The following is a 26552-nucleotide window of genomic DNA, read 5'->3' on the forward strand; positions in this document are numbered from 1 at the left end:
CGTACATTTAGTTTCACCTAGTGGTTCTGATATTGAATTCACTTTAACAATGAGGTCAGGAAGGTGGTACAGAATGGCCTGCAGACATCTTGGATCCCTAGTTCCCTTGTCCAGTGACACTTTTCAGCAGTCTGGCAGTAACCTCTTTTCATTTATTACACGTACTATTAATTTGCCATGGGGTCTGATATTGATCTTTCAGTCCCATTAAAATCAGCTATTTTAATTTTAACCCTTTTTCCTTGGAAGAACAGAACTTGTATCCTGAGGTGTTTCCCAATTACTGTCAAGTAGTTAATCCACCCTTTTTTCTTTAATATTCTTGACTGAACTGCAGTGCAAGAAATAAAAAGAAGCTTTCCTGAAGAGCTTGCAAAAGCACTGTCAGAAACAGTATTCTACCAGTAAAGAGAAGGAAGACAGCGCAAACAAAGGCTGTGACTGATTTGCTTCCTAATCCTGCTGAGTAGAGTGTTATCTATGTTCCTGGGCAGTTCATTTCTGTTTGATATGATCAGTCAGGCTGCATCATTAAACTCCTAGGCCCATTTGAATGGGAACTGCACTGTATTAAATTTTATTACGTGCAGTCTGTTGTTTCTTGTTGGCTTTCATTCTCTGCCTGATTCTTTCTCTCTTTCTCATCTTTTCTGGCTCTTCTGCCTTTTGGAGCTGTTTTGGGGGAAGGCATCTAAACACATGGATCTATTTACTGTTTATATGGACAGTTTAGATTTATTTGATCCATCTAAATTATTGCTGTCTTTCTGCCAGTTGGGAATGTAGCTGAGACAAATATGTTCTGGCAGACACATTCTTGGGTTGACCTTTTTTCAGTCAGTGAACTACCACCAGGGATTCTTTTGATGTAAGATTATTTAAAAAAAAACAATAAAAATTAAAACCAAAATTAGATTTCTAATTTCAGAAAACAAAACATGCGTATCCTGCTGTAGTGTATCTTATCACTCTTCCCTCATAGGTGTAGAATTTGAGGTGGACCAGTGTTCTTGCTGGAAGCTCTGGGACTGTGGCCCATGCTGCAGCTCAAGCCATCAAATTTTCTGCCTTCAGCCGCAAGATAAAATGCCAGCTGAACTGCTCTCGACCATTTTGTCTTTTAAGCTTTATTCATTTTAGTGAGTAGTGACTTCTTATTTCAGTTTCCACCCCTTTTCTTCTGAGGTGAAGAGTGACTAGAGAACTCTTGCTCCCTGTTCCATTTGGTCCATCACCTCTGTGCCTCACTGTGGCAGCAGCGAAGATGGGAAAGCATGGAGCCAAGTCAGAGGGCTATGGGCACTGTTAAGATACAGGCTTCTAAGTGGGACACAGGTGGAATTCCTCAAGTCTCCCGAGAGCTGCAGCTCCATTCTGTGAGGCTTAACCTGGATGTGCAGATTCTCACAGAAAGATTTCCCTAAAGCAAGGTTAAGTCTGGTGACGTTGGACCCTGCAAAGACAAACCGGTGCTGACAAGCAAGTGACATCAAAATTGGACAACAGACTCCATCTTCCTATCGTGAGGAAAGTTTTTGTGCATTTCTTCTCACAGCAGCTCTTTCAGTGTTCTGCATTAGGCTCTGCCACAAATCTCACTTTTTTACAAATGCTTGGACCACTTGTGAAAGCCAATATTGGGATCTAACAGAACAGTCTGATGTGCTCTTCACAGACCCTCACTTTCAGGGCATAGAGTCTGACCAAGCAAAAGGAATGTGTCTGTCTTTCCTCTCAATGGGCTTGCTCTGTATTAAAGTATAAAGACTGCTTCAGGCCATCTGTGACCAAATGAAAGGCATATGAACTCTTCCTTCCCTATGCAGCTGAATCATCAGGGGATTAGACACATAAATAGGAAAACATTTCTTATGTTTTAAAGTGACACTGACTTATGGGGGCGCAGGGGAATAGCATGCTGTCTGAAGCTAGCCAGGGAGAATCCTGCACGCTGCCACGAGGGGGTACGCCCCTGCCCAGCTCTTTCTGGAAAGGCCATTAGTGCCGTGCGAGGAACTTTTAAAACCTAGAATCTTTTCCCTCAAGCATTATGAAAGAAAAGGTCTCTTATTCAAACCCCATTAGAGGATCGCACAATAGCTAAATGAAAATTTATAGTTTAAAAAGAAAAAGAACTTAAAAAAAATAATTATCCTTTACTTTCCAAGTTTGAGAAACAGGAAAAATATGGGGTTTCTTTCCTGGGGTCACACACTGATTCTGTACAAACTTTCTCTTCTCACACAGACACTGAATAAGAATCACCAGTTCACAGAGTTGACAGAGAGAGGAAGAGGGAAAGTTAGCGGACTTTAATCCTCTAACTCTCATTTCTTCTCTGTGGTGATGGTATTTCTGTGTTTTTAGTACAGGACCACGGGTTGTCTTTAACCCTCTGCCTCTGAATGTCAGGTGTGGGGGGCTGGAGGGGGCCTGTGACACTCCACAAAGCACAGCAGCTGCCTGTCATGGGAGTGGGTGTCTGTTATATGATATGATGCACTGGAAGGGAAAGAGACCTTTTTCACCTTTATCCTGAGGCTGCTTCCACCCCTTTTAATGCATCTGAATTCAGAGGGGCACAGGGAAGTTCAGGGAAGTATTAGCTAAAAACGCAGGCAGAGGTCAGCCTTCACTATCAAAGGCAGCACCATGTGTTGCGTATCTCTGCTCCCACTGAAGAGAACTGGGATGAAACCACCGTTTCACAGGGAGGTCAGCCTTGATATCTAGCAGCTCTGGTAAATAGTAGCAGTAACAACTGGGTTCTATTAACCTTCTCTGTCACGAATAATTGCAGATCTACAATTAAGCATCTTAGAAACACGGACATAGTTTTACCTTATGTTCCTTGGACAAACATGCGTATGATTAAGTCTCGGGTTTTGATAAGTCAACTTACTAGATAACTATATCAAACATTGTGATTATCATTACCTTTCAAAGTTCAATTTGATTCTTTTCTCTGTGCGTATAAAGTATATTATATCTTTTGTCTGCAGCAAAAGTTGCTTGGTAGCAACTTTTTGTCTTCTCAAGGCAAGTTCTTTCTGTGCATACTAGGAAATAGTTTCTACATCATGTTAGAACCCTTACCGGTTATTTAGAAGGCTTGGCTTTGTGGAATCTCAAACAACGTGGTAACCATGCCAGTCTTATCCTGTTCATCTTGCCTTTCTCAAAATGACTCATGGTCTCAAAATTGCTGCAAGCAACGTATTAAAATCACTTAGCAGTTGACATACAGGACATCCTGGAAAATTCTTAGGAATTATGAAATAAATTTCCTTCCTCTCAGTCCCCTACTGACATTCCTGAAAAAAAAACATGAGGTACACGTGATGACTTGGAAAGCAAGTTAAAATTTGTCTGTGCTGGCATTTTTTGGGTGGGAAGTTGCTACTGGATCAGTTCTGGCATCATTCTAAGCAGCCTAAACTTCTGTTTTATATGAAGGGTATTCCTATACACAAGAGGAAATTGTAACAGAAAATTGGTTGGATAAGAAATTTCTCATTCTTTAAACATTGTTGATCAGCTCATCTGTAATAAAACTTCTAGAACTTCTGATTGATAAATGTTTTGTATTAACGTACTTCTCTGTAGAGCAGAATGAGCGTTTGATCAGTTTATGCTGTTCTGTCCTCCTAGGAAATAACACTTTATTTACTCAATAACAACTTATTTATCTCATCTTACTAGAAGACTCTCACTTTGTGTACTCTTTATGAGCCAACTTCATTACAGTTCATTATATTGTTTCACTGATTTGCACACACCTTCAAATCCAGGAAGAGAGTTACAGTCCCAAGCTGGACGCCTTTTGCTGTTGAATCTCAGCTGCATCTTCGTTCCTGTTTGTCTCTCAGGAGCTGCTTCAGGAGTTCCTGGTGTTCAGTTGACATCTTTCAGTGCTGACCTCAGCTGCATGAAAAACATGTTGGAACAGACATTGTTTCAGAAATCCTTAATGATGACAGAACCTTTTCACAAATGCAGCATCCATTAATCACGCAATGGACGTTATTTCAACGCCGAAGGCTAGAAGAGGGTGGCCATACATCTTCGTTGTTGCCTATCTGTCAGTGCACCAATATCAATGGGTTTTACTCAATATGCAACAGTAGGAACCTGTATCAGGAGAGGCAGACTGTGCCTAGGAATCTTAGTTATTCTGATGGATATTCTCAAAGTTAGCTTGTCAGGTCCCTTATTTATTTTTAAAAAGACTGTAAGGGGTTCTTATTGTTTGAGCATTATTTAGTGAATGCTCAATTCATGTTAAGATTTTTTTTTTTAAAATCTTCTGAAGACTTAAATAATTAAGAAAACTCATTTTAACATGCACCTATTGACTTCCTAGCTACTACCAAATGACTCGAAATAAATAAATCATGAAAACAGCCTGATATTTCACAGACAAAAGTGTGCATTGATGAGGAATGAAGGAGTTGATTCAGTTAGGGGAGCAGTGAATACTGTTGGAAATGACAGGTATGTGCAGAAATGCAAGTCTGGCACATCAGACTCCACTAACAAATACTAGTATATTTCAAAGGGCATTTGAAATGGGTTTCTTTTTTTGCAGATGCATTACACCTTACAGCTGTTCGGATTTTTTGTACTATTTTATCTTCTAAATGATTAATTTATAGATCAGAAGAGCCAAAAGAGATTGTATTTTAATGAAGGCTTCAGGATGCTAAGTCACACAGAAATGCATAAAAAGATGCAGCCTCTGCTCTCATCTAATTTAATTACAAACAATAAGTGGGAGGCTGGAGGACAAACAATATAGGTTGAATTATCTGCTTTCTAGGTGGCTTTCTACGTAAACCAGCACCTTAACAAGCCTTCCAGTGTGTTTTCTTTTAAGTTAGCAAGACTCCTGATTACAGATGTACCAAGAAAATAAGGAAATAGTCAATATATAAAATAAATTTGCTATCTAGGTCAGAGTATGGACAATAGTCTATCGTGTAGGGCTTCATGGTTGCCTCATAAGGCCAGTATACGTGCTATGCTTGCTGTTGTGCCTGCTCACAGCAGTATGGTTTATAGGAGTATAAACAGATTAGTATCTTTTCTCTAAAATATCTGGCATGTAGTCACTGTACAAGTCCCTAGAGTGCCTGATAAATATGCAATATCAGGCTCATTTCTTTAAAGAAACATTGGCACTTACTCTGTGCTGCTTTGAAATAAAAAGCTTTCCTACTTAAGCTGTTTAAGAAGATGATGACCCCCAAAAAAACTTTCCTTTTTTTTTTTTTTTTATATTTTTCTTAAATACAGAAACCTGTCTGCTTGGTGATTTGTCCCTTGTCACTCTGTCCTTTTTTCTATTTATTTATTCTAGAAATGGACAGTTTTTCTAACTTTTTTCATTTCTTCTTGCTGGAATTTTCCAAGCTAGAGTTTCACAGAATATCTTGCATATAAACTTTGTCTCATTTATTGAGCTTGTCAGGGCATATTTCCTTTGAAAGCTCAAAGCAGTCTGGTAGATGCTGTATTTTTCTCTTGGACAGTGCAGTATTTGATGATATTTGTTACTGAAGAGGTTCAAAGGACAAGCTATGATTCACTTTTTTTCTCTCTCTCTTTTTTTTTTTTTTTTTAATTTCACAAGAGATGTACAGGATTTCAAGAGGATTTTTTAATTCCTATTTTTGCTTCAGTTCAGACGCATGCAACCATATATACTCACATTAAGCTGCTTCTAACGTAGAAAGTGCATTTGCAGCCTATTCTTATATCTAGCTATCACCAACCTAAGGAAACAACCCTGGGCTCTGAAAACACAATGTTGTGCCTCGTGACCTAAATGAACAGCAATAGTAACTGAAACAGGGAAAAAAAAAATGCTACAGGTGTATAATGGATACGCTTCCCAGTGTTACAGCAGAAAACTGTATACCTGCCATCTTACCCAGCTGCAAATCATTAATGAAAGGACACAGCAGCATATTGCTTACTGAACATAACCCAGCTGTTTTTCCTACAATTTCAAATAATAGTATAACCCTATCTGCTTGGTCACACTGTTCAGTTAGGTTTGCCCAGGAGCTTGCATGGGTAAACCCTATTGTATTTAGTGTATAAGTGGAAGAAATATAAACAGAAATAGAACTTCAAAGTTTTCATTGTTAGAAATGTCAGTAACCATTACTTGGTCTTTCTGAAGTCATGCTAAGGAGAGTGTGTTGCTGTGATGAATCTAGGCTGCTGCTGTAAGTGCTGGGACGGTTTTCATTTAACACCTCTCTATCAGCAGATGTTCAGGTGAGCAGATCCCTGCGTGCAATCAGACTTTGTGTGCTAAGCTCTACAGAGCTCAGAAAAATACTAAATACAGCCTTACTGCTTGAATTCTGTTATATGTTAGAAGTGTCTTCTGTTATGTTTTCTACTTTTCAGGTGCTCCTTAGTTTGGAAATTAAGTGGTTCGGCCTTTTTTTCAAGTAATAGTGCAAGCAGTATCAAAGGCTTGAAATTTGCTTAGTTTTGAAGTATAATGCACATGAGTGAGGAGGAAATCTTTTGTTCTAGGAATTAGGTGTGTGGTTCGTTTAAAAAATGTTTTACACTCATACATGAATGTAAAAAAAAAAAAAAGTATTTTTATAAAGGGCAAAGGTACTTACGGTGGCACACAGTTTTTCATATTAGATGAGTGGCAATCGACTATTCAGAAACTGTAAGCTAGGGTTTCCTAAAACGCTGTAATTTGAATTACAGTCTGACTGGAAGAATATGAGTTTACACAATGTGTCCTCTGTGTAGAATGCTTTCTTTTTTTTTTTTCTTCATCTTTTTTAAATGAAAGTTCATGGATTCAATGTACTTTGCCTGAGTATTTGTAGTCTACCAGATATGCAGGAGAACAATAAAAGGAGAACAGAACTGAGTAATAAGAATAGAGGGGGTAATGTGAAAGTACCTAACTAAATATGGATAAATGCTTGTCAAGGCATTGTGATAAGGCCTTCGCTTTGACAGATACAGATGAGAGAACATCAGGGGAAGTAGAGTTGATATGAGCTTTGTGCTGCAAACAGGCAGTGCACCAATTTTGGGTGTACAGTAAATTTATGACTTGTCTAGAAATCTGGAGCAAGTGTGTTAGGAAGATGAGATCGTTTGTCATATCCTAGAATACAGCAAGCCTGGTAGCCATCGGGTTTGCTGACCTTAGGTGACTCAAATTTTGACGCGGCTTTTCGAAGTGTTGCAACCATTCTGTTTTTGTTTGATTCTTATACCATCCAGATCAGCATAATGTCTTAGCGTCTGGCAGTGTGCTGTCACATAAGGAACAGTTGTCTTTGGATTAATTCTCTTGTTCATTCTCAGTTTAGATAGAGAAGTGGATGTGCAATGCAATCCTTAGTTTAAGTAGATTTTTTTTTTTTTATTTAAAGATACATTGGACAAGATTTTTATTGTAAAAAACAAGTTTGATGTGCACTTTGTTCTTAACAAGGTGAGGTTTGAATTTTTTTTCACCAGGGAAAGGTTTTGTCAGAAAAACAAGAGGAATCAGGTATCCTTGAACCTTGTTCCCTGTTGCTGTCATGTCTATGATTATTTATGTTGGTACATGCGTAAAATGAGGTGGATAGCATTACGTGCAAGTGTTTTACACCTTGTTACTTAGCTACTCAAAGTACTGCTGCTTTCTAATGAATCACACTGTGATTTTGAACAGATAACCACCTTCTTATGCTGGCTCCCACTGAAAAAAAATGAGGGTAAGAGTGGTTAATCACAAGGATACCGGGACTGATAACTAGGTTTCTTAGCTAACTGGTAAATGAGCAGAACTGTGTAATTTCTGAGAATGAGTTTGAAATTGTCAAACTTGAAAGCCTCAGATTAGTCTCCACTGTCCATTTTTCTTTATATCCTTATACTGCTTTGCTGGGGACCAGGGCTTTAGAATTTTGAGACTCCAAATTTTTGCCTCGTTTTTTTTTTTTTTCTGTTTGCCCTGAAACTATTGATAAAGATACTGCATCTTACTTCTGATCTATGGTACTGCTTCTTTACCAACTTTGCTGACAACCGAACATGGTAAGTCTCCATTTAGATGCCACTATGTAATACTGTTCCATTGTCAAGATCACATCAGGTGAGTGGAGAAGATTTTATGAGTGTTTCCTGCTGTGTGTGAAGTTTATGAAGAAGTATTGGCAACAACATAGGCAGATGTAAACTAAGATGATATTTTAATATTCCATTCATTTTCTTTTAAGTGCATTCTATGTAGTCTAAAAACATATTGAGTGTGTGATGTCTATTTTCCTAACCTCTTCCTATCACAGAAAATCTTTAATGACACATATTATTTCAGTTGACTGAATTAAGGAGGGTGGTTAACTGGAGGGAGGAAACTCAGACTACTAACTACTGTCTCTACCTACTTATCTAGCTCTAGTTGTCTCTTCTTTCTAGGAATATTTACTTATCTAGGTCTAGTTGACTCCTCTGTCTAGGAATATTTATTTCTTTTTCTAGCCTGGTTTTCCTGATGCAGTTTCTTGCCTTCAGTGTTAGAACATGTTGTTTTCCCACTGCCTATTGACCAACTAAAGGAAAGGGTCCAGTACCAGGTAGTCACACTGCTGCATCCCAAAGAGTTTCTGAATTACGGGAATGCAGATGTGGCGAGGTAAAGTGTGAGCTGAATGGCAGTGCACGTTATAGTGGTATGAAATATTTTACACCTGGCAAGTCTAATTTTTAATGAAGCTTTCAGACAGGGAGATGAAAACGGTTTGACTTTTATCCATTCTGTGTATTACTAGTGGTTATCAACTTTGAAAATTACTTTGTGTTACTGTTAATGTTTCTCATATTTGCTGGTTACTTTCTGCTACTTCTGATTGTATCCTAAATGAATTCAAGGAATACTGGAAGAACAAGGTGCCTTTTGTTGTCATAAACATCTGAAGCAATAATTTGAAATCATAATAAACAAGCACATGTCTTCCTGCTTGAAGATGCTCACTGAGGCACCCACTCAGACTTCATCCAGTTCCCCAGAATTAGTTACTTAATAATCTGCTTGGCCTTTGTGGTAAGTTGTGGTAAGACTGTTCCCATGTGTATTACTAAGTCAGAGAAGCATTAATAAAGCTGAAATAAAGCTGGAGAGTATTTACAAGCTTTTGAGGGTGCATCACTGTTGATTTATGGAGTTACTAAAATTTAATAGTAGCTAAATGCATGGGAGTTTTGTGCAAATTTTTGAAAACCATTTCTTCATTGAGGTCAAGTAGTACGAGACCTGAGTGTTACCTATGTTTGTGACGTAGCTTCATATGTGCGTTCAATATTGAATTGCAGCATTGTCTGAGTATTCGTATTTACGAAAGTATGTGAAAATGCAAGCTTCAAATCATGCCCATTTTAATTGTACTTGAAGAATTTACAATGTTGTATTTAATTTGATAGTTGTAGTTCAATCTTTTTAACTTAGGAACTGCTGCAAAGCTATTTGAGGCACTCAGCATTTATTTTTAGAGCTGTAGGTCAGCAAGAGAACTTCTAATGCCCTGTTATAGCAGAGATAGTGGTATTATGCTTCGTTGTAGCTACCAACATCAATCTCATATGCAGCTAATATTATGCCCCTAGGAATAGCCATCCTTACTGTAATCCTTAGACTTTATGATAATGTGTCAGAATGGGGACAAAATACTTCAATGCTTAAATTGCGGAAGGATTCATCATCACATAAACACAGATGTAGAATGACCTGTAAGACTTTTTAAATGCAATAAGTTTGTAAAAATTAAATAGGTTGGTTATTCTAATCTTACATAAGTGCTGCTAAACATAAACTACAATTTCATGTACACTGCCTCAGACCACTGCAGTTGGACCATTCGTATGATATTCTTTATTTCAGTGAAAGTGGTATGGGGAAAAGCACTGAGATAACACAGAGCTGACATGGAAAGGGGACAGTCAGGGACTGATGTGTATCTTAAGTAAAATCAAAAGCAGCTCGACAACATAAGGCTTACAAATCCAACTTCAGTTAATCATATCTATATCCATGCTATAACTATTTACCACAGTATTTAATTGCTCCTTTCCATTAAACTGATCAAGCTACTAAGAAACTTAAGCTTCTAAGTTACCTTAGTTCATCACTGTTCTAGACACTGGGGCAGATCTAATGAACTTTTCCCTGAATTCATTTTTGTCAGACAGTGAGAGGTTAAAATCAGCACATTGCAAACAGAAGGAAGAGAAATATCTGCTATAAAGTTTTTGAGAAGACTTTCTATGAGATTATTGTTGTTAAAGGTCTAAGGAGCTACTGCTTTGTAACACAGCGTATTAAATAGATACTTTCAATCCCTTTGCCTTGTGTTTATGTCTGATAAGCAAATGTTAACACTCCCACTCCCTAGCTCTGTTTTAAAGCAAGGAGAATAACATTTGCAGATTGTATTTGTGATCATTAAGATTAGATCTGTGCACTACTGGATTATCTGGAAGTATAAACTAGATTTAGATCTGTCTTTTTGCCAGATTGAACCAAGCTCATGATTTATTCTGGTGAACTATGGGAGGAGAAATGATACCTGATCTAGCACAAAGTCTCTTGGGATGAAGTTAATCCAACAACGTTTTTAAACATGTCTGAACTAGCAGAATAGTTTAAAGTCAGCCCTTTTTTTATTGGTTTGATCCATTCAGGCCATCCTAAAATTCAGTAGAATTTTTTTCTTTTAATTTGATTCCAGCAGCAAGGAGTTTTCTATCACTCAACATGTGACTTTTACGTCTAGATTTGTCAGTGACATGCTCACAACTGGGAATGTGTATGGAAAATTAGAACTTGCAGAGGCAGTTGAGGAGGGAATGAAAGAAAAGATGTGCTGCTTGAAGAAAAAGGTTCTAGCCTAAGAATGTTTTCAAAAGTCAAAACAAGCCCTTGAGGTTTTTCTGATGTTCAAATTTGATCACAGAGTAAAAACTGATGAGCGGTGCTTTCTAACTTGAGATGCTGTTAGCGGCAGCGGAGTCTCAATGATTTGAAGAGTGTGCACGAGGCATATGTGTCAGCATCCTCAAGGCAGTTTGTTGTTAAGTACAAACTGGTAAAGCTATGCAAATGCTGTGAGTTATCACCATTGTTTGTTATCAATTCTGTAACAGACAAATCTGCATTATGCTTAAGTTTTAAAAAACATTTTAGTCTCTTAAGATCTCTTACAGCAGAGGCATCAGTTAAGGACTGATGAAAGGGACTCAGTTGGAACATGGTATTTTGTTCTGGATCTTGAGTACTCATCTGCAAATTTTTTTCCATCTTTTTTGTTCTTGCGCTGCGTGCCTGTGATCCTGGTATGGGTAACCCCGGTAGGCAGCTAAGCCCCACGCAGCCGCTTGCTCACTCCCCGCAGTGGGATGGAGGAGAGAATGGGAGGGTAAAAGTGCAAAAACTCTTGGGTTGAGATAAAGACAGTTTAATAGGTAAAGCAAAGTTACATGCATCAGCAAAGCAAAATGAGGAATTCATTCACTACTTCCCATCGGCAGGCAGGTTTTTAGCCATTTCCAGGAAAGCCATTCCCACACGTAACAGTTACCTGGGAAGACAAATGCCATAACTCTGAATGTCCTCTCTTCCTCCTCCTTCCCCCACCTTTTTAATGCTGAGCGTGACATCATATGGTATGGAATGTCCCTTTGGTCGGTTGGGGTCAGCCATTCCTGGTTGTGTCCCCCGCCACAGCTTCTTGTGCACCCCCGGCCTACTCGCTGGTGGGGCGGTGTGAGGAGCAGAAAAGGCCTTGATGCTGTGTAAGCGCTGCTCAGCCATAAATAAAACATCAGCGTGTTGTCAACACTTCTTTTTGACGGAAATCTAAAACATAGCACCATATTAGCTACTCTGAAGAAAATTAACTCTATCCCAGACAAAACCAGTACAGATCCTTAGGGGATCAAAGTAAACAGTCTGCCTGTTGTAGCAAGATACTGAATCGTGACTTTCCATCATAAATACATTGATATTTTCCTACTTGCCTTTTTTTTTTTCCTCACAAACTGGACAGGACTGGGATAAGTTATAAGTACCTGAAGTTATGTGATTATATCAGAATCCTAGTTATTTATTTATTCTTTGAAACTTCCTGTTCTGTTTACTTCATGGCTGTTGAGCGATTGAGCACTTGAGCATTGTGTCATCAATATAGATCTGTCTATCCAAGTCTTCAGACAGCCCAGAATACCAGATACGGAAAGTATAAACTGCTTTACTAAGGTTGCGTTAAGGAGTTTCTGTTTCAAATTTAACACCAGTCAGTGTATAGGTCTGTGTCTTGCATGGAAAGGTTGTTATTGCCTCGGATGCTGTACCCCACCATTCCCCTTGTTCTTCTCCCTGTCTCCCTTCCTCTGCCTCACCCTACACCTCAGAAACTTATGTGCATATTGCCCACTGCAGTAAGTGCTGGAGCATTCCTTAGTTGACACTCACCAGATGTACCTGCCCACGTGTAGGTACCTCGTTTGCTCTGGAGGCTTCTCCAGAGTACAGGGCAGTTCTCATATGCTCACTCCGTAGTAGCATTATTTGAATGCGTATTGCCTAGAGCCCTGCATTATTGCTCCAGTTATCTAAGTGGGTGACGGTTCAGAGCATAATTGTCTGACACCTTGGTTGGCAACACTAATCTGAAAGCCCATCCATGTGCTGGAGTATCAAGGAGAGCTGTTAGCACAGGATGGTTGAAATGTTCTGATGCAGGTGTAGAAACTATCATAAGCAAACCAAGTGATTGCATATTATGTAGCCTTAGAGATTTAATGTGCGGAGCCTCAGGGGTCCATGGGCTTCAAGTAGGAAAGTGATAGCAAATAGAACAGTGTTTTGGAGCCCAGGATGTCTGTTCCTAGATGGATCACTGACCTGTTGAATTGACCTTGAGTAAGTCATTTTAACTTTCTACAGCTCAGTTTCTCAATCAATGTAACAAATATTCCATATCTGATTCATAAGCCTCTTTGAGATCTAATTATGAAAAGCAGTAGGTAAGAAGTCAAGTTACTATTAGAGAATGTAAGATACACAAAACCAGTTAAGCTAAAAATCTAACAGAATTATAACTCATATTTTCATCTAGAAAAAGCCAAAAGTAAAGTTTAACGTAACACAAAGTGGCCTCAGATCTGAACTACACTGCCATATGATAATGTAATGTCCTGATGCAGATCTCATCTTAGTGTTCTGCAGTGTCAGGCAAAGGGCAGGCTTAGGGGTTGCAAAAGATCAAATACTGTGGGAAGTGGCTGGCTATTCCCACCTCATACTGAGATCTGGCAGTCTGCAATAGTAACTCTGGAATAGCTTTCCTGTTGTTTCTCTCTGCAGAATTTCTTTTAAAGTACCAGCATTCATCCAGCATTCATCAATCTGGATGATTGATATGTGCAGATACAGGCTGAATTTACCCTGAGCTGCAAAGGAAGCGGCTCAGCCCAAAAACATTGTTCTAAACTAAAATTCATGATCAAAAACTCATACCTCATAGTAGGAAAAAAAAAATCAAAAAACCACCAAACCAAAAGAGCTCTAGAACAATACTAACCTTAGTGACTTGAATTCCAATTGGGAACTTTTTTTTGGGGGGGTGAGGGTGGGTGGGTATGGAATTGCCTTGAGTTTTAGGAAAAGCTGCAAGCTACAAATTTTGGCCCTTGTCTGTCTGGAGTTCAGATCCAAGGGTTTATTTTAGGCGTATCTATAGCAGTGGGATAAGAAAGGGGAATTATCGGGTGGGGGGAGGAGTAGGAGGAGGAGTTAGCTGGGAGGAGCAGGTTTCCAACCTTAACATTTTTGTCTTTAAAAATTGCATCTGAATATGTCAAATGAATATATATCATTCATCTTTCTGCTCTTCAGGCTGGTTTTGACAAATTACTAACTGAGATCTAAGAAGACTTTCAAAATGCTGTCTTTTTTTCTTTGCACATATTATTTTTAAACAGAAGTATTCCTGTATTTTGAAAGATTTTTTTGGGTGCTTTTCCTTTTGACTGTTTTGAATTTTAATAGAGTAGATATATAGCTACATTAAAAAATAAGTGAAACTAAACACATTATTTTTTGAGATAACACTTTATCCCAATTGATAGTGAAAAGTCTTTCATAGTCTCTTTGTAGGGCATAAACAATATCTTAAAAGATCTGGACAAGGAGATGAAATACTACTTCTAACTTCTTATCATTCAGTTTTAATATGGTTCAAATAAAGATGGTTTTTAAGAGATATTAAGAGATTATTTTTTTTATTGTAAGAGATATTACTGCCCATAAAAAATTAACGTGTTTTCCACTGCTGTTAGCATTTGAAGTGTTATCAGCTTCCTTCTGGCAGATGATACACTGCTTTAAGTTTCAAATATCTACTAATTCATGCAGCATTTGAAAGCAAACATTCTAAACAGGTGCTACCTGATATAACTCATTTTGATTTTGACTTGATGAGCCTGAGACTGGGTTATTATTTGCATATGTTTCTCCTTTTTCCGTACCTTGGATATTGTAACCACCATGTTTTGCAAGAATTTTATGCCCAGGATAGTTTTTTTTTTAAAAATTAAAATTGCCCAAGGCATTTTAGAGGTTTTAATCATAAAACTGTGAGTGTTGAATAGATTCTCATTTAGCAAGTGTGTCACGGTGCTTTTGGTGAAATATTTTTTTTTTTGTGTTGTTGTTCATTTAAAATACTTTCTTCTTGGTAAAATATACTAGGCTATTTCAGTTACTTTGTATTAAGCTGATGCAAGCCAGAACAAAATTTGGTGTGTGAGTGTGTGTGCATTTAGAAATATGCAAGACAAAAATCTGCTGGTGGGTAGGAAATGACATACATACTACTATAGCCAGAACTCTTCGGATAAAACATTCCACTTCACAAAAGATTCTGTCCTTTTTAAAATCCATTCAGCTGGAAATTACTAAGTCTGAAGTTTGTCTTGACCTATTTCATTGCTAGTAAACAAAATTAAAAACATTTTAATATTGAGCTATAAATATTGATAGGCGCTTTACTGTCATTCATACTTGAAGGATAGCAGTTAAATTTTTTGGTTTTACCACTGTTATTACTAAAAATCTCTGTGATGACTTGATAGGTACCTCCAGGAGCTTTTTGCTGATACTGCCTGGTTTTAGTCAGAAAAACCTAAGAGCCAAATCTGCAAGAACAGATTTTGAGTTTAAAATCTGATTTTAACTAATTGTTCTGTATCTACAGTTTACATGTCAACTTTTCAGTGTATGGTAAGAGCTTTTTCCAACTAAGAGCATCCGGTCCTATCTTGAAAAATAATCTCTTAAATTTCTAAAGAAATACACTCAGGTAATCTTTTTCATGTCAGACACTCTTATTTGGCAGGGGGAGGTAGTTGATCTCTGCTATACTTTGGGACTAGAAAGTTTCTTGAGTTATTACTATAATCAACCATGAGTGTGATGAGGTATGCAAATAACATAAAGTCAAATAAAGTACAAATAAAAAGGTTGCATTGACAAACATTGGGATTTTTCAGCTACAATTTCAGGACATAAGGAAAGCTACATAATTTTTCCAGACTGTTTCCCATGAGTGCTAACCACTTCTGAAAAATCAATTCACTCCATTTTAAGTGTGTAAATGAGACTCACTATATGTCAGATATCTGACCTGCAATTTGTTGCTCACTGGTAATGAAGAAGCTTTGCAGTGATAGAAATATAAACTGTGCTTCTGCTAAAGTTAGTAATAAAGTTCTCTCTGAATTCAGGATCAGACATAAGTTTCAAGGAATGATTGAAATCAGAAATAATACGTATTTGAAGCCAGAAAGGGCAGCTGTGATGTTTAAAAATAAAAAAAATAAAGAATCAAAATGATGTTTAGAGGGACCAATCAGGCTCAATTTGTTCTTTGCCAAATATAGCTGCAGCCAGCTTTGCTCCTACAACGGTGATGAGTTAGGGGTTTTTTAAATGGCAAATAGAGTGGATGCTGCTTGTGAATCTAGAGAAAATGACATAGAGCTAAGTATTTTTCTCAAATGGAAAGAGAAATTATGATTACAAATAATAACTCAAAGTGATGGTATTGAATAGCAAAGGAGCTCAGTTGGATCTTGTAATACGCCATACGCATGAAGAAAACATAGATATAAATCGCCTAAAAAGGGTACTTATGTGATAGAAAATAAAAGGTTGAAACTAAGATAATTAGGTAGAAGACCAGGATGCTAGTCAGATTACAGAATTGGAATCTCTTATCTTGTTATATAAAATATGAAAGAAGAATCTAATTGCACAGGACTGAACACAGACAGTAGCTGAAGGCTTATTTTTAGCACTTCAGACAACTCTATAATCATCCTGAAATCTTTGAAAGATGAACAAAAATCAGATCTATTTATATGGATGTATTAAAAAAATTTAACACCAAAGATGAGAAGAGGAAGAAACGGCATTGCAGGGTCCATTTCCGACATCACTGAGCCAGTGGCTGTTAACAGTATAGTATTGTAGTCATGGGCTAGGTTTTCTTGCACACGTGAATCTTGTCACTTCCTTATAGGAGATTATAAACTATGAAGGTAGGGAGGTGAGACTAAAGATCAAGTGTAGATGCAACTCTGTTTCTAACTTTCTGGAAATGAAAGTAAAGCATTCTTTAGCAGGGATGGGACATGTTTCTGTTTCAGTATTTTTCTCATCTTGAATGAAGTAGAAAGCATTTGGATGGCTTTAGTGTCCTTTAGACGTTGTATAAATAATCTCTGCCCTTGGGACCTAGGGAAAAAAATTGAAACTGTTGATTTCTAATTGAAAACTTTTTTACGATATAATAAATTATATTTTAAGAACACTTAACGTATGCATTAAATCTTGCAAATGACTGCACGTTACCTGTACTGAGCTACCATAACACTATCAAAACTGCATATCTACTTGCTGATACATCTCTGTAGTCCCCAGAGGAAATAACCTGTATAACAAAATGACCTTAAAGAAAGGGAGTCAGGAAACCCCCAAGGTCCTTGCGGTTGATCAGTAAGTGAGAGATGCCGATAACTGGTAGGTGAACACTTCTCATAAAGTAACTGCTCTGTCTCTGACGAATCAGTCCTGACCCTCAAGGGACATCTACAAAGCACCTTCAAATGATAAGCCTCAATATTAAAATTCATGACTCTGTTAAAAGGTAAAAATGATAGACTTGTTAGACATGCTGGTTTTATAGGCATTGTAATTTTCTTAACCTCTCTTCTGATTTCTCCTGTATCCCCACCCCAGTAATAAGTCTGTTTTTCAGGGGATGAGTTACTTCTTTGTTTTAACAGTTCAAGCTGTGTCTCCTCTTTATTTGTTAGAAAGCCTTCCTATATCAGAGATATGAGCTACTTTTCTTTCAGATGGATTGATTAACACATTAGTTAAACTCTGAGCAGTTTAACTTTGAAGATTGCTGCTTCTATTTCAGACCTGAAGAAGTAGTGCTTGATATGCCTGAGGGCATGTCTGTTCCCTCCCATGTGTAGCAGTTGATCTAATAACAGGTATCACATCCTACCAGAAGCTTTGCCTCCCTCGTGCTATTGAGAGAACTGAAGAAGAAAATGACTTAGCCGCCTTTGTGTGTGTGAAACCCTGGCAATTGTGTAATTTGTTCTGCTAATATTTTTTAAAATTATGCATTTGAAGTCCAACTTAGAACATATGAATATTCAGACAGATCCAGATACCTGTATTATTATCAAAAGTATTTGAGGTAGAGAAGGAGGCCTACTAAACAGTAATGATTAGAAGACATAATGAAAAGCAGAGTAAGTAAACAGTGAGCTGTAGCTTTTCTAATGGAGGTGAAGTCCAGTTGCATCCCTTTGGACTTAGTGCCTACAGAATAGGTCTTTGTAAGTGAAAGTACTTCTGCTGTAGATGCAGCGAATTCACCCGAACATAAAAACCATAAACTAAACATTTATATGGCAAAGAGTACATAACTGTCGTGGTTTGACCCTGGCCAGCAACTAGGGCCACGCAGCTGTTGACTCACTCCCCCCAGCTGAGCATGATGTTGATGGTATGGAATATCCCTTTGGCCACCTTGTCCTGTCTGTGCTCCCTCTCGGCTTCTATGGGAAGCTGAAAAAGTCCTCGACTTACTGTAAACATAACTTAGCAACTACTAAAACAATATGTGTTGTCAACATTATTCTCATACTAAATCCAAAACACAGCAGCTACTAGGAAGAAAATGGACCCTATCCCAACTGAAACCAGGATAATAACATACAGTGGGTACCTGCTCCAATTTGGGAGCTATTCAGAGGCAGGAGATGAAGGTGACCATTCAGGGTGCCAGGAGTGCTTTACTGGAGATAGATGGAGATAGTGTGGTCACGCGGATAGATCCTTGACTAACACTAAATGCACAGTGAGCCACAGAAAAGAGTGGACATTGTAGTGTTACGTTAAGGTGAGGCCTCCTGTTCTATCTATCCTCTATCAGTTGATTATACATTTTTCTGCTCTAATAATTTCAAATCCAGAGGATAGGTGTTTTTTAGATAGGCACAGAGTATTTCATCATTACATACTTTACTACTTTCTTAGGAAATGTTATTTAAATAAGGGCAATGGCTATTGACTTCTCTAAGAAAAGTTTTACTAAAAGTGAATATAAGTCTTTCACGTTTTGCATCACATACCAACTTGTGCAGAGATTGCAACTAATCATTAGTTGAGTGATGTGTTCAGTAGATTATTGTCCCATTACTCCCTATCCATACATTTTCAACATCCAGGTATCAGAACAGGAGGCAGTCTGAGCACCATACTAAAATGTGTTCAAAGCCTACAAGGGAAAATTGGATCAGGATGTCAAAAAAATCCCAACCCTGAATTCTTTATGAAAAGAAAAAAATTTTATTGAAATAAATTATTAAATCATTGCTGGCTTACAAGCAGCTGTTCTAAGGGTAATTTATAAATGGGCAAAAAGGAGGTGTGCATTTTTCACTACTGTTCTCTTTTCTTTTTTATATGGACTGTGTGAAGAACAACAATTCATTAAATTTACATCCACTGTATAGATCTTCAGATGCATCTTTGAGCCTTATTAATAATATTAATGCTCAGAACATGCATATTAATTCTGTATGTGAACTTCAGAATCATTCTAGTGGTGTTTTCTTATGGATTTGTTTGGCTTTCCAGGAAAGATTTGTTTTGAGTCTGTTGTCCAAATAGATAAGCTATCACTTCTCTCAGTGCACTGGGGTGTTACTTTGACAACTTCCCCATCGTCTTTGCTGCTTCAGTATTTCTCTAAGTAACTTGCATCCACTGTTGTCAGTTGTGATCAAAATTCATTTGATTAATCTTAAACTAGAATTATATTGTCCTGACACATTGTAAACTCATAGTTGTAACTAAATTCATACAGTATACTACACTTAATCTTTCTTTTCCCACTGAAGAGTATAATGCATTTCTTTGCTTAGCATTTGGATCAATCAAGTGAGGTGAATTTTTTCCTTCTCGTTTGCTTTTCTTGGCTCTGTTCCCCTTTTCCATTTTCATAGTACCTCAAACATATAAACCATTTTCTCCCATAACGTGATTGCATATTTATAGAAAAGATAAGACTGGAGCAATTGTCCACAAAATCATATTGAGCTGGAGTCTGTGATATAAAATGCGTGCCATGTGAGGGCTCAAGGAGTGGAGCGTATTGTGCTGTTTGTGCCTTCCTAATAGCATTCTGGTTTGCTGCTGAAGCAGTATTTCCACATTTTATGCAACTGAAATGCAGTTGTATAAAGAAGTAAAAAATTAAACTCTATACTGCCATAAGGTCTCTGACCAGTTTAATTAGTATAACTCTGGATTGATTACTGTAATAAATTACACTGAGGAAAAGCAAGTGAGATCAGACTGGTATTATATTGCTGGCTTTATTTCTGGGTCTGTAAAGATGGCTCAGAGCATTAAAAAATATGAAAGTAGAGAGGAGAAATCAAAATGACTAATGGTTTGAGAGGTTTACACATGATGAGTAGTTATAATGATAAAGATTAGCCAGTCTGAAGAAGAGTTGGAAGGCATTGACTGAAGTATATAAAAATGTGAAAGCCGGCCTTTCTTTTCTATTTCACGTAACGTGAGAAAAGAACAATATTTGAGCTCTGAAAGAACAATGTATTTGGCAACAGTGAAAGACATGCCTTGCACAGCATGTTACTTATCTTCTGGTTTTGGGGTGTTGTTTTTTGTGACTTTGGACTCTCCCTGACTGTCTTCTCATTTCCCAGAAGTTGCTTCTCTGTATCGCTGACGTGCTGCTCTTCCTATTGTGCTCTTACGGGGGACAGTTCCCCAGGAGTGCTTGTTACACCTTTCAGTTTCAGCTGTTGTCTCAGAACTCAAGAAAAGGTAACAGGTGTGGATCACCACTGTCTGCCAGCTGGATCATAGTGGCTCCCTTTTACGTGCAAATCCATAGTCTAGTTAACAGCCCAACATGCATTGTTCAATATATTTTTCTATGCCCCAGTACTCGAAAGTAAGAACCTGTAGGTGAAATTTTTGGAGGGATTTATGTGCCTAACAATGCAGAGAGATATGTGATGATATTTGAAGAAATCCCTGTGCATCTGTTTTCTCCTAATTTTAATGGGTATATCCTGGGATTGGTTGTTTTTTTTAGACAAATTGTTTAGGTAATAGGCAACATTGGTTTTGAGGTATGGTAAAATAACTCCAAGCTGTTCCATGGCATACTGTGAGAGAGATCTGAAAATGAGGTGGTGATGCACAGCGAAAAAGCGCTGGTGTGGGAGTTGAAAGGGAATGATCTTGCTTCCTCATTTTATCTTTTGAACTCCTGATCATTTGTGGTGATCCATATACATCAGTGGAATCATTTTCCAGGTAGTGAATTAAAAGAGTTTGTTTTGTTTAAAAAGTAGATAACTAAAAAGTTCCTTCCCCATTGCACCAGTAGGCTTTCAGACCTTGTTTTACCAGTAATTTCACATGATTTTGTTGCCCTGGACTTCAAATAAACCACAGTGTTTTAAATACGTCTATATCCCTTGAATTTTTGGCAATAGGAAAACTAGCTGAAATCACTAAACTGCTTTAACTTTGGAAACTGCTCACCAAGTATGCATAATAGTTGTTATCCATCCTGTTTTGTAACAGTGCCAGAACAAGTTCTTTTGAAATGCATGAGATGGAAACCCCATTCTCTTCAAGAGGAAGCACCTTTCACTTCGCAGGGTTGTCTCAGACCAGGGGGTATATTATCCTCTTAATGCACTTGCATAACTCCCATTAACATTAATGGAAATTACATGCACTCCCTGTGAGGTGGATATACCCTTTTGTTGAAATGAGTGATCTATTGCGACAGATTTTTCCAGTGATGTTAAATCAAATTTAGATCGCAATACTAATGTCACTAATACTAGTTTTAGTATCTTTGTTGCTTGTAGTTTATATTAATGAAAATTCACAGTGGTCATGTGTTTCTTATAATGGGAAAATCCCATTTACCATGGTCTGGAAAAATTCTGTTTTAAACAGTGAGCTTGCCCATTTCCTTCTCCAATGTAAAATGTGTAGCACTGTGTAGAAAACTTTGTATTTTCTTTTGGTTTGGTAGAAACTGTTTGCAGTCCCTTTGGAGATCATTTGTAGAGGTTGTGTATTGCAGATGACAAACTGTTGGCCTGTGGTTAGGACAGAGGAACGCTGGGTTCCTGGGTCTCTTCCTGGCCTTGTTGCTGAAAGGCTCTTTGGCTCGGGGTGACTCGGCTGCCTTGTCTGACACTAATTCATGTCTAAAATGCGCAGAATCAGAACATTGTAGCTCACAGGTGTGTTGTAAAAATTAATTGTCTGCAAATTGTTTTATTGTGAGATGGAAGTCGCTAGCAAAAGGTCAAATGTTATCTCAGAATGCAATATAACAATTTTATCAACATGTTAGCAAGATGTGGCTCCTGTTTTACACACAGCTTTTGTCTTAGTGCAACGCTCTGTCAGGGAGCAATTTATTTATACCAATACAGTTATACTGTTGCAGCCCCTAGTGTGGACGGAGTTGTACTGACATGAAGTGCTTCACTTCTATTGTTTATTCCTGTCCATCCAGGAGCGTGCTTGGTACCTTGGTAGTGACATACTTGTATTTGGAGGAACTGTGCCATTTCAATTTTTGCTAATTTAGGGTCAGTCTATGTGCAGCCAACAATGAAAAAAGGCTCAAGATGATTAGCATTCTCCAGCAAAGTCTGTCTTAGGTCATTGGAGGCAATGCTTGTTTGAAAGCAAAAATCCAAATAAATCATAGGTGTTACAGGAGTATTTTAATATATGTATGTTGCATTACTTTTCAAAATACTTCTAGAACTCTATAGTTCTTTATGTGAGTCTCTTCTGCTCTGGCTTTTTCCCTTAAAACTGCATCTAGTCATTTTCCTATAGCATTTTCAGGAACCATCATATTTCTTGGTTCTGCATGGTTCTGCAGCTGTGTGCGTATTTTGACTTGAGTAGGGGAATTATAGGATCTTCTTTTTCTGTCTGTTTCTTACTCCTCCTCTTCCATTGATTGTTGTTCTTGCAGAGGAAAACTATATCCTGTCTGTTTTCAACCACATAAACCACTTTCACTGTAGCATCATTTTATGATAAAAGTAGTGGCATAAAGTTCTTTTTATTTTCAGATGTATGTTTTCTGATGCATATTTTAAATATAGAGATTCAAAATAAAAACTTACAGATACACTGGAATTTGTGATCGATGGTCTCCCCCATGGATAATTCGATATTAGGGGTAGTAATAAGTGTCGCGAAGTTCTGCAGTAACCTGTGTTGCATGTGTGACATTATCAGCATGGGAATGCTGGAAGAAAGTGTTACACTCTTGTATTTTTTTAACATTTAATGTACCAGTATCTTTGAAAGATGCGTATTTCAGAGGTCCTTACAGAATACACTGGAGATAGTACATATTTAGATATTTATCCAAACACTGATGAGTTCCAGGAGTAGGCTGTAATGCGTTCCAAGTAGCATAGACTGCACCTGCTGAAAGAAGAACTTGATTAAGCTTTCCTTAATTACTGATGAACATTGCCTCCTTTAACTTCAACTGCACAAGTGGACTGGGGTCTGCATTACCACCCCATGAAGAAGTCATCAGCCTCCCCCTACACAGGTGTGTCTGCAGGGCCCCAGGCAGCCCCTACCCCCTTCGGTGTCTGCCCCCGCCCTCCTCCGCCCAGCAGCGCTGCGGGGGGGCTCAGCTGCGAGGGCCCTGCCTGGCCTAGCGCGAGGAGGCAAGAAGGGCGTAAAACATGAGGGGCAATTAATTCACTCTCCCCACCCCTCAATGGACTGTCCCCTTTGCTTATAAAGGCTTTGTGCACCCGGCGGCAGCTCAGCCTCGGCCCCTTCCCCTCGGAGGGGGGCTGCCTCTGCGGCCTCCCCGCTTCCCCGGGGTGCGGAGCGGGACCCCCGCCGCGTCCCACCGGGCGGGCAGAGCCGCAGCCCGTGGTGCTGCCGCCGGACTTTGAATGAGCCGGGGGCTGGTGGAACAGGTTTCCTCTCTGCGCGCTGCCGGGCCATTGCGTCAATCCTGGGAGGAGGATCCTCGAGGTAAATGAACTTTTTTTAAACGGGAAAAGGAGAAGAAGGGAGAGGAGGAAGAAGCGGGGGGGCAGCAGCACCCGCCTGAGCCGCTTCCTCTAAACGCTTGTTCGGGAAACGGGCTCCGGCCGCTGCCCGACCCACGGCCGGAGGATGCGCTTCTCCGCCCCGCCGGGCGCCGGGCTCTGCCGGCGGGCTGTGAGAGCACCGGCGCGGCGCGGCTGAGCGCCAGCTCCGCGGGTGAGTGTGCGGCGGCGGCGCTGCCCGCGCAGGCAGCGCTGGAAGAACGGGGTGTCTGGAGCCCTCCCTCCCGCCCTCCTCCCCGGCTGGGGACGGCGCGGAGCCTGGGAGAGGCCGGGCGGCGGTGCCCTCGGATCTGGGGCTGCCGGAGGCCGAGCCAGGCTGCCATAGCGGGGAGCCTGGGCGGAGGGTCTAATGCAGCAGGCAGCGAGCAGGTCTGGCCGCGCTCCTGCAGCATAGGTAACGGGCGGGGACGGAAGTTGAGCGAGGTGTTACGAGAAAAAAAGGGGCTTGGGGCTGGGAGGGCAGGCAGGAGGCTGGACCGGCGGAGGCTGGAGGAGAGGGAATGCGGTCCGGTCCGGTCCGGTCCTGCCGTCGGGATGGCTGCGCCCCCGCTCTCAGCCCCGTCTGGTGCGGCGGGAGCTCCCCTGGAGCGTCACCGCCCTTCGGCCCTCCCGGCCTTGAGGCTGCTGCCGGCACGGCGGGGTGGGCGCTCGCTGCCAATTAATCCTGCCGGGGGGGCATCGTGCCGCGCCCCTGTCCCTACGCGGGGGAGGAGAGGGTACGGTCCCGGGGCGGTGGGTGCTGGAGGGGCCGTGTGCTTGCCGCCCCCTCGCCGGTGTCCCCCCGTCGGTGAGAGGCAACCGTGCCGGGCTGGGGCTGTGCGGAAAAGAGTTTCCAAAGACAACTGATGGCATAGCGCTTTGCTTCTCATTGAACAGATTCCCCAGCGCATCCGGGTAATGTGTCTATCTGAATGTCTATATGTGTTTGCTTATGTATATACACAGCGTGATTTTTCTTCTGTATGCGGCTACAAAAAATTCTGTTTACTTGATAGAATGTATCTGTGTAATGGTAACTGTGCTTGCCTACTTTTTCTGTTAATTCACTTGCATTCATTCCCTTCTGGTGTTTCCAGAAGTGAAAGTCTGTGGTTATTACTGTACTTAATACAAGTTAATATAATTATCTTTAAAGTCAAAGACCATGTATCTTTATTATTTATAAATATGTGAAGATAATAAGTATAATAGGGAAATGATTCTTAATCTCTTTCAAGTTGTTAGTGGGTTATCATTGCATATGGCGCAGAAAAGCGTGTTTATTATTGTGTATTTGGGGGATCCAAACAGCAATTTAACCTATCTGAGGACTAACTAATTTTGTGTGTATCACTGGGAAGCTCTAATAATAGCACACAAGCAGTGAACAGAAAGAATAGTATGGATTCATGGAAAGTATACTGTGCTGTTTAAAATACTTTTTAAAATATGAAGGCCTAGGGAAAGCTATCTAACTTATGATTCAATTTTATTTAAAATAAAGTTACAGAATAGGAAAGAGATTCTGTAATGCAAGTAAGCTTCCCTGTGATAAATATTTCACTTTGGTACAGTTCCACCAGCATAAGCAAAGCGAGTCAGAAGAACATGTCTGAATAGTAATCAAGTGCTCTAATAAGTCTGGAAGCTCTTTTCCTGACTTCTGAAGAAATGGTAAATACTTGCAAATAAAAATAACTTATCCATAGATTGTGTAGGTGAATCAGCACAACTGTCATCTTTGAGAGTCACATTTCGCACTGGGCGTTTGATTTTGTACTTTCTCTTAAATTTTTGTCTGTCGGGTGAAAAAAAATCAGAAAGTGTAAAACTATAAGAAAGCACAGCATGCTGTTAGATTACAGCAGTAATGTTGATACCAGCCTTCCCCTGAGAACCTTGTTTGATTGCAAACAAGATTCTTCCCAGTCCACATATAAAACTCTGTTTATCTCTTACAAACAAAATATAATGGTTTCAAATGATGGTTGACAGCTTCAGTGAAAAAGGAGTTATAACGAAACCTGCGTGTATAGGAGTGACTCAAGAGTTAAAAGAACAGCAGCACCGCTGAATCCATTTAGCTGGCAAAGTGGTTTTAATTGGGTTGGTTGCTAGGGAATGGCTCCAGCACCATGTATTTCAATGAATTTAAACATTGGGCAAATGGCACACCTAAGTCTGCTTAAATAATACACCTGGTATTGGCTCCAGCCGTATTCAGAGCAGGTGTGCATTGTTTCTTGCTAACCAGTTTTCCCTTATTTTGCAGTTCCACTGTGTGGGTTACATGCTGTTACCATCTTCTGTGGTGGCTGCTGGGCAAGTTGAACTTGCCATACCAATTCTGTATTTACTGTTTTGCAGTATGCTCATTTAAAAAAAAAATCAGTTAATGTAAACATAACTAGAAACAGCTTTCTAGAAGTAGGCTCAAAGCAGGATTAATTTCTGTACTTGATACAAGAATTAACTTGATACATGTTTCTACCTTTTCTGTTACAGGAAGAGTCAGATACTACTCTTGATTATATTGGAATAACTGAATTATTTGACTTCAGTGAAGTTGAAGTGGGATTATGCATGGGACATTTGTGCTAGGACTTGCGTTAGCGAGGTTGGGGGTGCCAGTGTGTGCAAGCCGCTGCCCGTTACTAGTTTTGCACACAGCGCCTGTTACACCTGCGGCAAGTAACACTAATCAAAAACGTGTTAAAAATACCACTTGGAGGTAGAACTGACACTGGTCATCCCTGTGCATCCTGCCTTTACTGCAGTAAAACTGA

General features: G+C 39.5%; 1 protein-coding gene across 14 annotated transcripts in view; it reads left to right on the forward strand.

Annotated features, from left to right (window-relative positions):
- SULF2 (sulfatase 2) overlaps positions 1–26552 on the forward strand; it is a 162591-nt gene that overhangs the window by 69643 nt on the left and 66396 nt on the right. Inside the window, exon 1 of one of the 14 annotated variants that reach the window (XM_063350499.1) lies at positions 23580–23710. The exons of 10 other annotated variants lie outside the window; for them this stretch is intronic. The gene's annotated coding sequence lies outside the window, so the exon portion shown is untranslated. Of the gene's footprint in view, positions 1–23579; positions 23711–23738; positions 23942–24054; positions 24182–24481; positions 24682–26552 lie in introns of those variants that run through there. 3 more of the 14 variants (XM_063350493.1, XM_063350500.1, XM_063350501.1) reach the window with 3 other exon arrangements.

Source organism: Chroicocephalus ridibundus, chromosome 12 (genome assembly GCF_963924245.1).
Source record: "Chroicocephalus ridibundus chromosome 12, bChrRid1.1, whole genome shotgun sequence".
NCBI lineage: Eukaryota > Metazoa > Chordata > Aves > Charadriiformes > Laridae > Chroicocephalus > Chroicocephalus ridibundus.